The sequence below is a fragment of the Aethina tumida genome, chromosome 1, assembly GCF_024364675.1.
Source record: "Aethina tumida isolate Nest 87 chromosome 1, icAetTumi1.1, whole genome shotgun sequence".
NCBI lineage: Eukaryota > Metazoa > Arthropoda > Insecta > Coleoptera > Nitidulidae > Aethina > Aethina tumida.
The window spans coordinates 8,669,889-8,682,242 of record NC_065435.1 but is presented as its reverse complement, the minus strand read 5'-3'; the positions used below and the strand labels follow the sequence as shown (position 1 = coordinate 8,682,242).

At 27.7% G+C, this 12,354-nt stretch overlaps 1 protein-coding gene across 1 annotated transcript in view; it reads left to right on the top strand.

Moving 5' to 3' along the window:
- LOC109596306 (stAR-related lipid transfer protein 13) overlaps positions 1-12,354 on the top strand; it is a 102,376-nt gene that overhangs the window by 30,783 nt on the left and 59,239 nt on the right. The window contains exon 3 of the mRNA XM_049968285.1: positions 9,060-9,091. The gene's annotated coding sequence lies outside the window, so the exon portion shown is untranslated. The remainder of the gene's footprint in view (positions 1-9,059; positions 9,092-12,354) is intronic.

Here is a 12,354-nt window from a genome sequence, read left to right as displayed (position 1 = left end):
AATGGGTAAGAAATTGTTGAATTTGTCTTGGTCTTGGTTAATCACAGCTTTCAAAAATGTATGATAGGAGTAAACTCATTCGAAGATAAAGAAGTACAAGATTACAATTTTGGACTTCGTCCACTTTTGTTTTAGAACTTTATATATCAACTGAAACATCGCCATGTAACTAAATGAGATAAATTCCATTTACTTCTAATTAGAAGAACATCTGTTGAAAGTCTTTTAATAACAATAATAATTTTAATTTTATTTGTATTTAAATGTGTCAGAAACTGTTGATTTTGTCTTGGTCTTGGTTATCACAGCTTTTAAAAATGTATGATAGGAGCAAAGTCATTCGAAGATAAACAAGTACAAGATTACAATTTTGGACTTCGTCCACTTTTGCTTTAGAACTTTATATATCAACTGAAACATCGCCATGTAACTAAATCAGATAAAGTCCATTTACTCCTAATTAGAAAAATATCTGTTGAAAGTCTTTTAATAGCAATAATAATTTTAATTTTATTTATTTTTATTTAAATGGGCAAGAAACTGTTGATTTTGTCTTGATCCTGATTAATCACAGCTTTCAAAAATGTATGATTGGAGCAAACTCATTCATAGATAAACAAGTACAAGATTACAATTTTGGACTTCGTCCACTTTTGTTTTAGAACTTTATATATCAACTGAAACATCGCCATGTAACTAAATTAGATAAAGTCTATTTACTCCTAATTAGAAAAACATCTGTTGAAAGTCTTTTAATAACAATAATAATTTTAATTTTATTTATTTTTATTTAAATGGGTAAGAAATTGTTGAATTTGTCTTGGTCTTGGTTAATCACAGCTTTCAAAAATGTATGATAGGATTAAACTCATTCGAAGATAAAGAAGTACAAGATTACAATTTTGGACTTCGTCCACTTTTGCTTTAGAACTTTATATATCAACTGAAACATCGCCATGTAACTAAATCAGATAAAGTCCATTTACTCCTAATTAGAAAAATATCTGTTGAAAGTCTTTTAATAGCAATAATAATTTTAATTTTATTTATTTTTATTTAAATGGGCAAGAAACTGTTGATTTTGTCTTGATCCTGATTAATCACAGCTTTCAAAAATGTATGATTGGAGCAAACTCATTCATAGATAAACAAGTACAAGATTACAATTTTGGACTTCGTCCACTTTTGTTTTAGAACTTTATATATCAACTGAAACATCGCCATGTGATTAAATGAGATAAATTTCATTTACTCCTAATTAGAAGAACATCTGTTGAAAATCTTTTAATAACAATAATAATTTTAATTTTATTTATTTTTATTTAAATGGGTAAGAAATTGTTGAATTTGTCTTAGTCTTGGTTAATCACAGCTTTCAAAAATGTATGATAGGAGTAAACTCATTCGAAGATAAAGAAGTACAAGATTACAATTTTGGACTTCGTCCACTTTTGTTTTAGAACTTTATATATCAACTGAAACATCGCCATGTAACTAAATGAGATAAATTCCATTTACTCCTAATTAGAAGAACATCTGTTGAAAGTCTTTTAATAACAATAATAATTTTAATTTTATTTTTATTTAAATGTGTCAGAAACTGTTGATTTTGTCTTGGCCTTGGTTATCACAGCTTTTAAAACTGTATGATAGGAGCAAAGTCATTCGAAGATAAACAAGTACAAGATTACAATTTTGGACTTCGTCCACTTTTGCTTTAGAATTTTATATATCATCAGAAAAATTGCCATGTAACTAAATCAGATAAGTCCATTTACTCCTAATTAGAAAAACATCTGTTGAAAGTCTTTTAATAACAATAATAATTTTAATTTTATTTATTTTTATTTAAATGGGTAAGAAATTGTTGAATTTGTCTTAGTCTTGGTTAATCACAGCTTTCAAAAATGTATGATAGGAGTAAACTCATTCGAAGATAAAGAAGTACAAGATTACAATTTTGGACTTCGTCCACTTTTGTTTTAGAACTTTATATATCAACTGAAACATCGCCATGTAACTAAATGAGATAAATTCCATTTACTCCTAATTAGAAGAACATCTGTTGAAAGTCTTTTAATAACAATAATAATTTTAATTTTATTTTTATTTAAATGTGTCAGAAACTGTTGATTTTGTCTTGGTCTTGGTTATCACAGTTTTTAAAAATGTATTATAGGAGCAAACTCATTCGAAGATAAACAAGTACAAGATTACAATTTTGGACTTCGTCCACTTTTGCTTTAGAACTTTATATATCAACTGAAAAATCGCCATGTAACTAAATCAGATAAAGTCCATTTACTCCTAATTAGAAAAACATCTGTTGAAAGTCTTTTAATAACAATAATAATTTTAATTTTATTTATTTTTATCTGTTGAAAATCTTCTATTAATGATTTTAATTTTATTTTAATGTGTGAGAAACTGTTAATTTTTTATTGGCCTTGGTTAATCACAGCATTTAAAAATGTATGTTTCAACTGAAAAATCACCCTGTATTAAACCCTATAAAGTCAAATCTATCAGTCAAATTTATTCGAGAGTAAGTTAAAGTGGAAACTTCACCTTTGGACTTCGTCCTCTTCTGCTTTAAGGCTTTCAATATCAGATGAAGCCATACAAAATTTGATACCATGAAAAATTAGCAAAGACAGTCTGTTAAATTTTTAGACCCGGACCTGATAAATCAATTGTTTGACCTTTATAACATAAGTAAAAAACTAGTTTGAATAAATTTGCGAAGGTGAAATTTAGCAAAATTTACCATTGCAAATCACTTATTAATAACCATGTGTGTCTCTGATTAACAACAAGACGTTAAATTAATTTGCACATGTTGGTTGACGTAATTACCAAATGTTTAACGAAAAATATTACATTTCAAGACCTTGTCTGACTCTGGTTTGTTATATTTATCCATTACCACTCATCTAATTCCAACAAACTGCAACAAATTCCGAATTAACCTGTTGAATAATTATTACAGAAAACCACACGACGAACAAAACGATAAACCCGAGTCTGACATTCATAATAACAAACTGGCGTATCAAAACATTGTTGTATTATTTGATTTTGACGGCATTTTAAAAATATGAAATTCAGATAGCTGTAAGGTTCTTTATGGGTGGCCCAAAGTAGTACTTAAGCTATCACTGACATCTCCTGATTAAAAGGCCCCCTACTGCGAAAAGGTCTCAACTTTTACGTTCCCTTGGTTCTCTGACAACACGTACAAAACCTAACTTAACGCACAAAAGAATACGAGAAAATGAAATCAATATGTGTAGCCCGTCATGTCTGGTTAACTATTTATTTATTTACATTTATATCGTGTGTTATGTGTCTACTGAAATGACCGTATTGTTTGGAATTGATTTTTATTTCGTTTTGTTAGTATTTGTTGCTAACTGAATGTTTAATTTTGATCATATTGTCAAATCTGTTCTAGATACATCCCGTACCAGGAAATTTGCTAAGTCATAATAATGTATGACATTTCTTCCTGGTCAAGGTTGTGTTAATGTCAAAAACACAACCTTGATTTTTCCTTTAAAAATTTGACATTTCTATTGTTGGTGACCATCAGATAATCTTTTTAAAAAAAAATGTTCCCATGCACAAAACAGAAGACGTCTTCTTCTTTGTGGTTGTCATGAATAATTTTTTATAATTAACCAAATCCGTGTTGTTGGACTCCTGGCCATAAAACCACAAAGGTAATTCCATAGAAATATATCATATTTAAGCTACTTAAAATTATTAAAGACATCTTAAAACCCCGAGAAACTTATAATTACTCCAAAGTACCACACTTAAAACTGCTACCATAAAATGTTAATTTGAATGGGACATTTTTCAGGATTAGCTTTAGATTATCAATGCACATTTGAGGCAGTCAGACACATGTTTCCTTGAATAATATTCTTTATACTGGAGCGGCAGACTAGAAACCCTAATATTTAAACATATGTTAAGGAGATCTACATTATATAAGAACTATTTGTTCAGCTTTTCCCGTATATTTCAAACGTTTCAACGCTCTAGAAACATATACAGATCAGTTTATGCTTCACCATTTTACATTTCCTCTTTCGTTTATTGCCACACCTCATTAACATATGACACTAAGACATAAAAGGCTTATTCTATACAAACGAATTCTTTGAGATTACTCGTTCAACAACAATTGTCCACTGTCCAATTTGTAACGAACTGGAAACAGGTGTTCATCAGGGTGACTCTCGGATTTTAGTATCAATTTAAAATATGCACGTTTTGATGGGGGATTAATGCGGCTTGCGTTGATGGGATTGCTTCCAAAAATAGATTAACAACAATCGAATTGGCGTTAAACTGTTGCCAAATGAGTCGTAAACTAAATTGTTGCACTCGATGTAAAGGTGTTTGATTTAATAAAAAATTAATTAAAGAAGTTATAGTCGACGACCGTTTTAATATTACCTCTCTTAAAACATGAAATACCTTTTGAAATTATGAAAGGATATGAAAAATTTAAATTGCCAGTAACAAATTTAAAAAAAAAATGGACTTTAAACAGTATGAAACAATACTAGAATAAACAATTGAAGAAACGATAATATATAGTTTAATTGAAAGAAGAAATATTTATAAAAATTGAGAATTGTAACTCCAATACTATAAAATTAAATTTATTATTATTAATAGAATACTTTCAAGATATTCAATTTTCAATTCAATACTTCTGTGAACCTCTTTGATCTATGAAGAGGTAAAGCTTTAATTAAGGAAATTAAAATAAATCAAAATAAACAAAATTAATCCAAAGTTTTGGACCCACAATAAGAATTATAAGCAAAAAGAATATAAATTTTTAATTTCAGTACTGATCTTCTTTGAACAACTGATTACTGAAGAGGTAAAACTAATTATTCAAGTAAAATAAAGGAAAATAAAATATATTATATATATATATATATATATATATATATATATATATATATATATATATATATATATATTTAAGTTTATTTATTTATTATATATTTATTTAACAGATTAGATCAAGAGGTGTTTTCAAATTAGAAGTAATTGGACTTTATAGTGGACGTAATCCAAAAATGTAATCTTTCACTTTTTTACCTTCGAATAAGTTTGCTCCAGTCACATTCACTCACCATTATTTTTCATTTGATGTATAAGGAAATTATGGTAAAAGTGGGCGAAACCCAAAAATGTAATTTTGCAATAGAATAAATTTGATTTAACCATATATTCTTAAATGTTGTGATTAAGTAAGACCAAGACAAATTAACAATGTCTTTTCTGTTAAAATAAAAATAAAAATCAAATTTAATGTTAACAGAAACATTTTTTATATTCAGGGTAAATTCATTACTTCTGTGAACCTCTTTGATCTATGAATAGCTCATTACTGAAAGCTAATTAAATAAATTAAAGATAAAAGACTAAAATAAACAAAATAAATCCCAGTTTTGGACCCACAATAAGAATTTAAAAATATCTTCGAACACAATTATAAGCAAAAACGTATAAATGTCCAATTTCAACACTGAACTTCTTTGAACAACTAATTACTGAAGAGGTAAAGCTGATTATTCAAGTAAAATAAAGAAAAAGTATATTTTTTCTTTTAATTATGCAATATTTTACTATTTTCACTTGCAGATTAGTTTTATTATAACTCTATTAATTATCTGTTAGAATAAATTAATTAATCAACGTAGAAATCATCATGTGGAAGAGAATATATATCAAGCTTCGCTGAATCTCAAAATCCAAAACCACGTTTCTCGTTTATTCTCTGTACCAAATTGATACCACTTCAAATAGTGTCAATTTTGATCGATACAATCAGATTACGACTACCAAATATTATCCAGTCTTTCTCCCCTTAGAAGCGGCAATTGACTCGTAACTATCCAAAGCGATAAAAATCGTTCTAAATATTTACAACAATCCATATAAAGCGAAAAAGTTTCTCTTACATGATTGTACACACTGATAGATTATAGTTAACTGAATATTTTCACGTTTTGTATTTAAAACCGTCCTGAAAGCGGCATTCACGGTATTAAATTACAATTCTACGCGGGTATATATATATATATACATACATGTAATTTTTTTCCTCAATATTTTTTGCTCATTAACTAAAGTATTTCATGACTCAATGGTCAGGTTAAGAAACACCAACATTCATAATTCGCTGTGAGCTGTCAATCGGTTTGAAGCAAAAAAAAAAAAAACTTTTACTCAATAATTAATTACAAAACTTGGCATTATATAAGAAACTGGATTAATTTGTATAAATAAATATTTATTTAAGCTTAACATGTGGAAACGTCGGTTCTTGCTCTCCTGAATCGTTTTATTTCCAAAAAACCATATGCGGCAAGGCTTCCATATGTTTCTTAAGTGCCACGGTTGTTTTTGTTACCCTGTTATGTCTCAGTGTCATTAACTTTATGAGGTTTCATATTTTTTCTACAAACGATTATTTGCATCCATTTTCAGCTTCACGATATTGGGCCCTATATTTATTGGGAGGGGCGTTTAATTTTCTGGTGCGTCCTATTTTTGTCCTAAATGTATCCTTCCTATATTTGGTAACAGACGCCTTATAATAATAATAATAGTAATATAATAATTTCCTGGATTTATTTATGATTGATTTGTGTTATTATATTTGTTAATTGTGCTAATTAAAATAAAGTTAATTGCCTTAATTTGAGTGTCTTGGAAAGGCAAGTGAAAATGAAATTATATATATGATGGATTGTAACATATTTTCAATATGAAAGTAACTTAGAATTTGATTCATATTACTTCTACTTTTGTCTTAGATTTCTTTTTAAAAATGTTATAAAAATTGAGTGACATTTTAAACTTTATACGTGATAAAAATGGTGCCATTTGTAAATCAAGATGTTGAAATTAAGGGAATTATTGACTGTTGATTGTCAAAATAAAATAATTTTTAAAATTGAAAGTCAATAAGTGTTTTATAAAGAATTAATCTTCATGGAAATTATATTAAGTTTAACTTGAAACTTGACTTAGTTATTGGAACTGAAGAAGTGATCCTCAGTTTTGATATACTCTTCAAAATTAAACATATTATTAAATAAACAATTAGACAATGGCAAAAATAAATAATAGTCACATGGAGAAATATCTGGACTATGGTGGAATCTATTTTATGAATGGGTTTCCTTCAAATTTTCATACGTGGAGTGACTAATTAAAATGTCTGTATTATCAATAATTGTAATGTTGGAAAGTTCATACTTGGTACACTCGTTAACAAAAGAGTTTCCTATCAAGAACTATTAATAGTATTCCGAAATATTATACAGGGTGCTTAATATTTCTGTTTACTTTTTTTCCTCATTTTAAATATCAATAACTTTCTAATTTGAAAAGGAATTATCTTATATCAGCAGTCTCTATATCTAAAATGAGTATTTACATTACAGTTCTTGGTATTACATATATTTTAATCAGTCACTCTAGATTTTTAAAAAAAAATAAATATTAAGTACCGAAAAAAATTCCATACTCTTGGATCTGAATAAAAGATAAACCTCCTGCTCAGAATTAAACCATTTATTACGTAAAAAGTTGGACAATGGCAAAAATGAATAATACCCACATGGAGAAATATCTGGTCTCTATGGTGGAACCTTATTTATGAATCGATTTCCTTCAAATTTTCAAACATGGAGTAACTAATTAAAATGTCTGTATTATCAATAACTGTAATGTTGGAAAGTTCATACTCGGTACATACATTAACAAAAGAGTGTCCTATCAGGAGTTATTAATAGTATTCCGAAATATTATATAGGGTGCTTAGTATTTCTCTTTATTTTTTTTTTCCTCATTTTAAATATCAATAACTTTCTAATTTGAAAAGGAATTATCTTATATCAGCAGTCTCTATATCTAAAATGGGTATTTACATTACAGTTATTGGTATTACATATATTTTAATTAGTCACTCATTGATTTTCAAAAAAATTAAATATTAAGTACCGAAAAAAATTCCTTGTTCTTGGAACTGAAGAAAAGATAAATCTCCTGTTCAGAATTAAATCATTTATTACGTAAAATATTGAATAATGGCAAAAATAAATAATAATTACATGGAGAAATATCTGGGCTATATGGTGGAACTTATTTTATAAAGTGATTTCCTTCAAATTTTCAAACATGGTGTAACTAATTAAAATGTCTTTATTATCACTAATTGTAATGTTGGAATGTTCATACTTGGTACATACGTTAACAAAAGAGTATCCTATCAATAGTTATTAATAGTATTCCGAAATATTATACAGGGTGCTTAATATTTCTCTTTATTTTTTTCCTTATTTTAAATATCAATAACTTTCTTATTTGAAATGGCATTATCCTATATCAGCAGTCTCTATATCTAAAATGGGTATTTACAGTTATTGGTATTACATATATATTAATTAGTCAACCTATGATTTTTAAAAAAATTAAATATTAAGTACCGAAAAAAATTCCATCTTCTGGGATCTGAAGAAAAAGTAAATCTCAGTTAGACCTCCTCTTCAGAATAATTGTAATGTTGTAAAGTTCATACTTGGTACACACGTTAACAAAATAGTATCCTATCAAGAACTATTAATAGTATTCCGAAATATTATACAGGGTGCTTAATATTTCTCTTTTTCTTTTTATATATCAATATCTCATTTCAAATTAGGAACCAAAAACATTCATTACTTTTTCAAGTAGCTAATATATAAATTATTAGATATATGATCAGATTTTTATGGCCGTAATATTTAGTAAAGATAATGATAGATAAATCAACTAATTATATGTACAACATTTTATCAGAAGTTTGCCTGTCGGCTCAGCACATGTGCAGATCATAACTTTTAATAAATCATGATACTTTTTTAACTTGTATGGAGTTTTTCATAAAAAAACTTATAAAATATTATAGGAAATAATTGTATGTGTATAGAATTTTTTATTAATTTTCTTTAACTGACAGTTTTCCTTATTATTTTCAGATACGACCTCCCCAGCCGGCCGATAAAATTAGGTAACCACCGAAACATTTATCTTGACAACATTTTCGTGATTCCCCGCACTAATCGGGCGACGGGCGCACAAATTTTTAGTGAATTACAACTTAATTGCTTCGAACTGAAAATTTATCGCTTTAAACGCCGCAGCGTAAGGACTCATTCATTCACGTTGGAATGCCATAAATTCTTTTTATCAGGCGAACCACCATAACGTAACGACGACAAGCACAAATATTTATTTTTAATGACATAACATAAAGATTGTTAAAATAGGTAAATATGAGTGGATTATTTGTTTTTGTGCGGCGTGAATTTCTATGCTACCAGTGTAAACACGTTGCCTGCGCATTCGAACGCGGAAAACACGTACCGAACCGGAAACAATGTATCCGCCAACCGAACGTATATATATACGTATAAATTAGAAAAATGCTGAGAGCTTTGCCGTGTTTTTTTTTTTATTACAATACTGGCGGAAAAATGATCGACGGACGTTCGGCCGCGGAACCTTGACCGTGAACACAATGGCGGATCAAATTGATCAAATTCACGAAATGTGCCAACAGTATTTTCACCTCGCGAGATCACAACAAAAAATGGTTCCAGAGTTGGTGGTGTTACGGTTAATGAATTGATGGATGATGAACTGAGCAAATTTTGTTTTTTTTTTTTGAAATAGAAGAACTATTTACGAATTAATTATTAAATTGGTTAAAAAAGCATTATGTTTTTTAATGTCTTTTTTTAACATCTTCATTGAGATCAATGTCTTCAATGTCAAGAGTGTTTTCAAAATCTTCAATGGCATCTATATCTTCAGTGACATTCATTTCTCTCATGGCTCTAATGCCTTTCATTAATGTATTTCTTTAATGTCTTCATCAGCGTGTTCAAAATCTTCAATGTCTTTTATTTCACTAATATCTCTAATGCTTCTCTTTAATGTCTCTGATGTCTTTCTTTAATGCCTTTAATGTTTTTAATGTCTTTAATGTCTTTAATGTCTTTAATGTCTTTAATGTCTTTAATGTCCTTTAATGTCTTTAATGTCTTTAATGTCTTTAATGTCTTTAATGTCTTTAATGTCTTTAATGTCTTTAATGTCTTTAATGTCTTTAATGTCTTTAATGTCTTTAATGTCTTTAATGTCTTTAATGTCTTTAATGTCTTTAATGTCTTTAATGTCTTTAATGTCTTTAATGTCTTTAATGTCTTTAATGTCTTTAATGTCTTTAATGTCTTTAATGTCTTTAATGTCTTTAATGTCTTTAATGTCTAAAATATCTAAACTGTGTTTTTATTGTCTCTCTATATTGTCTGTAACATCTAAAATGTCTGTATATAATGTTTATAATGTCTATAATGTCTTAATGTCTATAATATCTATGACGTCTATAATGTCTATAATGTCTATAATGTCTATAATGTCTTTAATGTCTTTAATGTCTATAATGTCTATAATGTCTATAATGTCTATAATGTCTATAATGTCTATAATGTCTATAATGTCTATAATGTTTATAATGTCTATAATGTCTATAATGCTATAATGTCTATTATGGTTATAATGTCTATAATCTCTACAATGTCTATAATGTCTATAATATCTATAATGTCTATAATGTCTATAATATCTATAATGTCTATAATGTCTATAATGTCTATAATGTCTATAATGTCTATAATGTCTATAATGTCTATAATGTCTATAATGTCTATAATGTCTATAATGTCTATAATGTCTATAAGGTTTATAATGTTTATAATGTTTATAATGTCTATAACGTCTATAATGTCTATAATGTCTATAAGGTCTATAATGTCTATAATGTCTCTAAGGTTTATAATTTTTATAATGTTTATAATGTCTATAACGTCTATAATGTCTTTAATGTTTATAATAAATGTTCTCTAATCTAAAATGTCTAAAATATCCAAAATGTCTAGAATGTTTAAGATGTCTAAATTGTCTAAAATGTCTAAAATATCGAAAATATCTAAAATATCTAAAATGTCTAAAATGTCTAAGATGTCTAAAATGTCTAAAATGTCTAAAACATCTAAAATGTTTATAATATTTTTAATGTTTATAATGGCACTAATCAACATCTAAAATGTTTAAAATATTTAGAATTCCTGAAATGTCTATAATGCCTATAATGTCTTTGATATCTATGATGTCTATGATGTCTGTGATGTCTATGATGTCTATGATGTCTATGATGTCTATGATGTCTATGATGTCTATGATGTCTATGATGTCTATAATGTATATAATGTCTCTAATGTCTATAATGTCTATACTGTCTTTAATGTTTATAATAACTCTAATGTTTTATTGTTTGTAATTTCTACATTGTCTAAAATATCTGTCTAAAAATCTAAAATGTCTAAAATATCTAAATGTCTAAAATATCTAAAATGTCTAGAACGTCTAAATTGTCTAAAATGTGTAAAATATCGAAAATGTCTAAAATGTCTAAAATGTCTAAAATGTCTAAAATGTCTAAAATGTCTAAGATGTCTAAAATTTCTATAATATCTAAAATATCTAAAATGTTTATAATGTATTTAATGTTTATAATGATTAATGTTTTATTGACTATTGTTTAAAATGTCTAAAATATGTAGAATGTCTATAATGACTATAATGTGTATAATGTGTATAGTCCCTATAATGTCTATGATGTTTATAATGTCTATAATGTCTATAATGTTTATCATGTCTCTAATGTTTTTAATTTAAAACTTGATACGTCAAATTACATTTTTTATTCGTTCAAAAATTTAAGCATTAAAGATTACATTGTAATACTCAATTTATTCTCCATGGTCCTTCAGATACTGCTTCACTTACCATGGCATTTATCTAATGAGGTGGTTAATTTCATCTCATTCTATATCTTGAGGTTGAAGATCTGCCAAAATCTGTGGAAGAAAGGCTGAATATCTAAATCTTCTGTCTATGATACTGACCATGTCAGCAAATGTAGTTCGGAATGTTGGAAACGTTCTGCGTAACTCCAAATTAACCCTTGCTATATGAAGTTAGACAACAGTCTGTTGAACAAAATGATTATGAAGGGTATCACGGTGAGGGAACAATTTCCTGGATGTACCATATTGGTGGGTGGTCGAATTATTTAAATTACTACCACACGCACCTTCAGTCCCTTCTGACACGTACCCGATCACCATACAAAGTCAAACAAAATCGAGACTCATCAGTGAAGACTGTCTCTTTCCATTTTACATCCCAAAGCTGTCGTTCTTTACA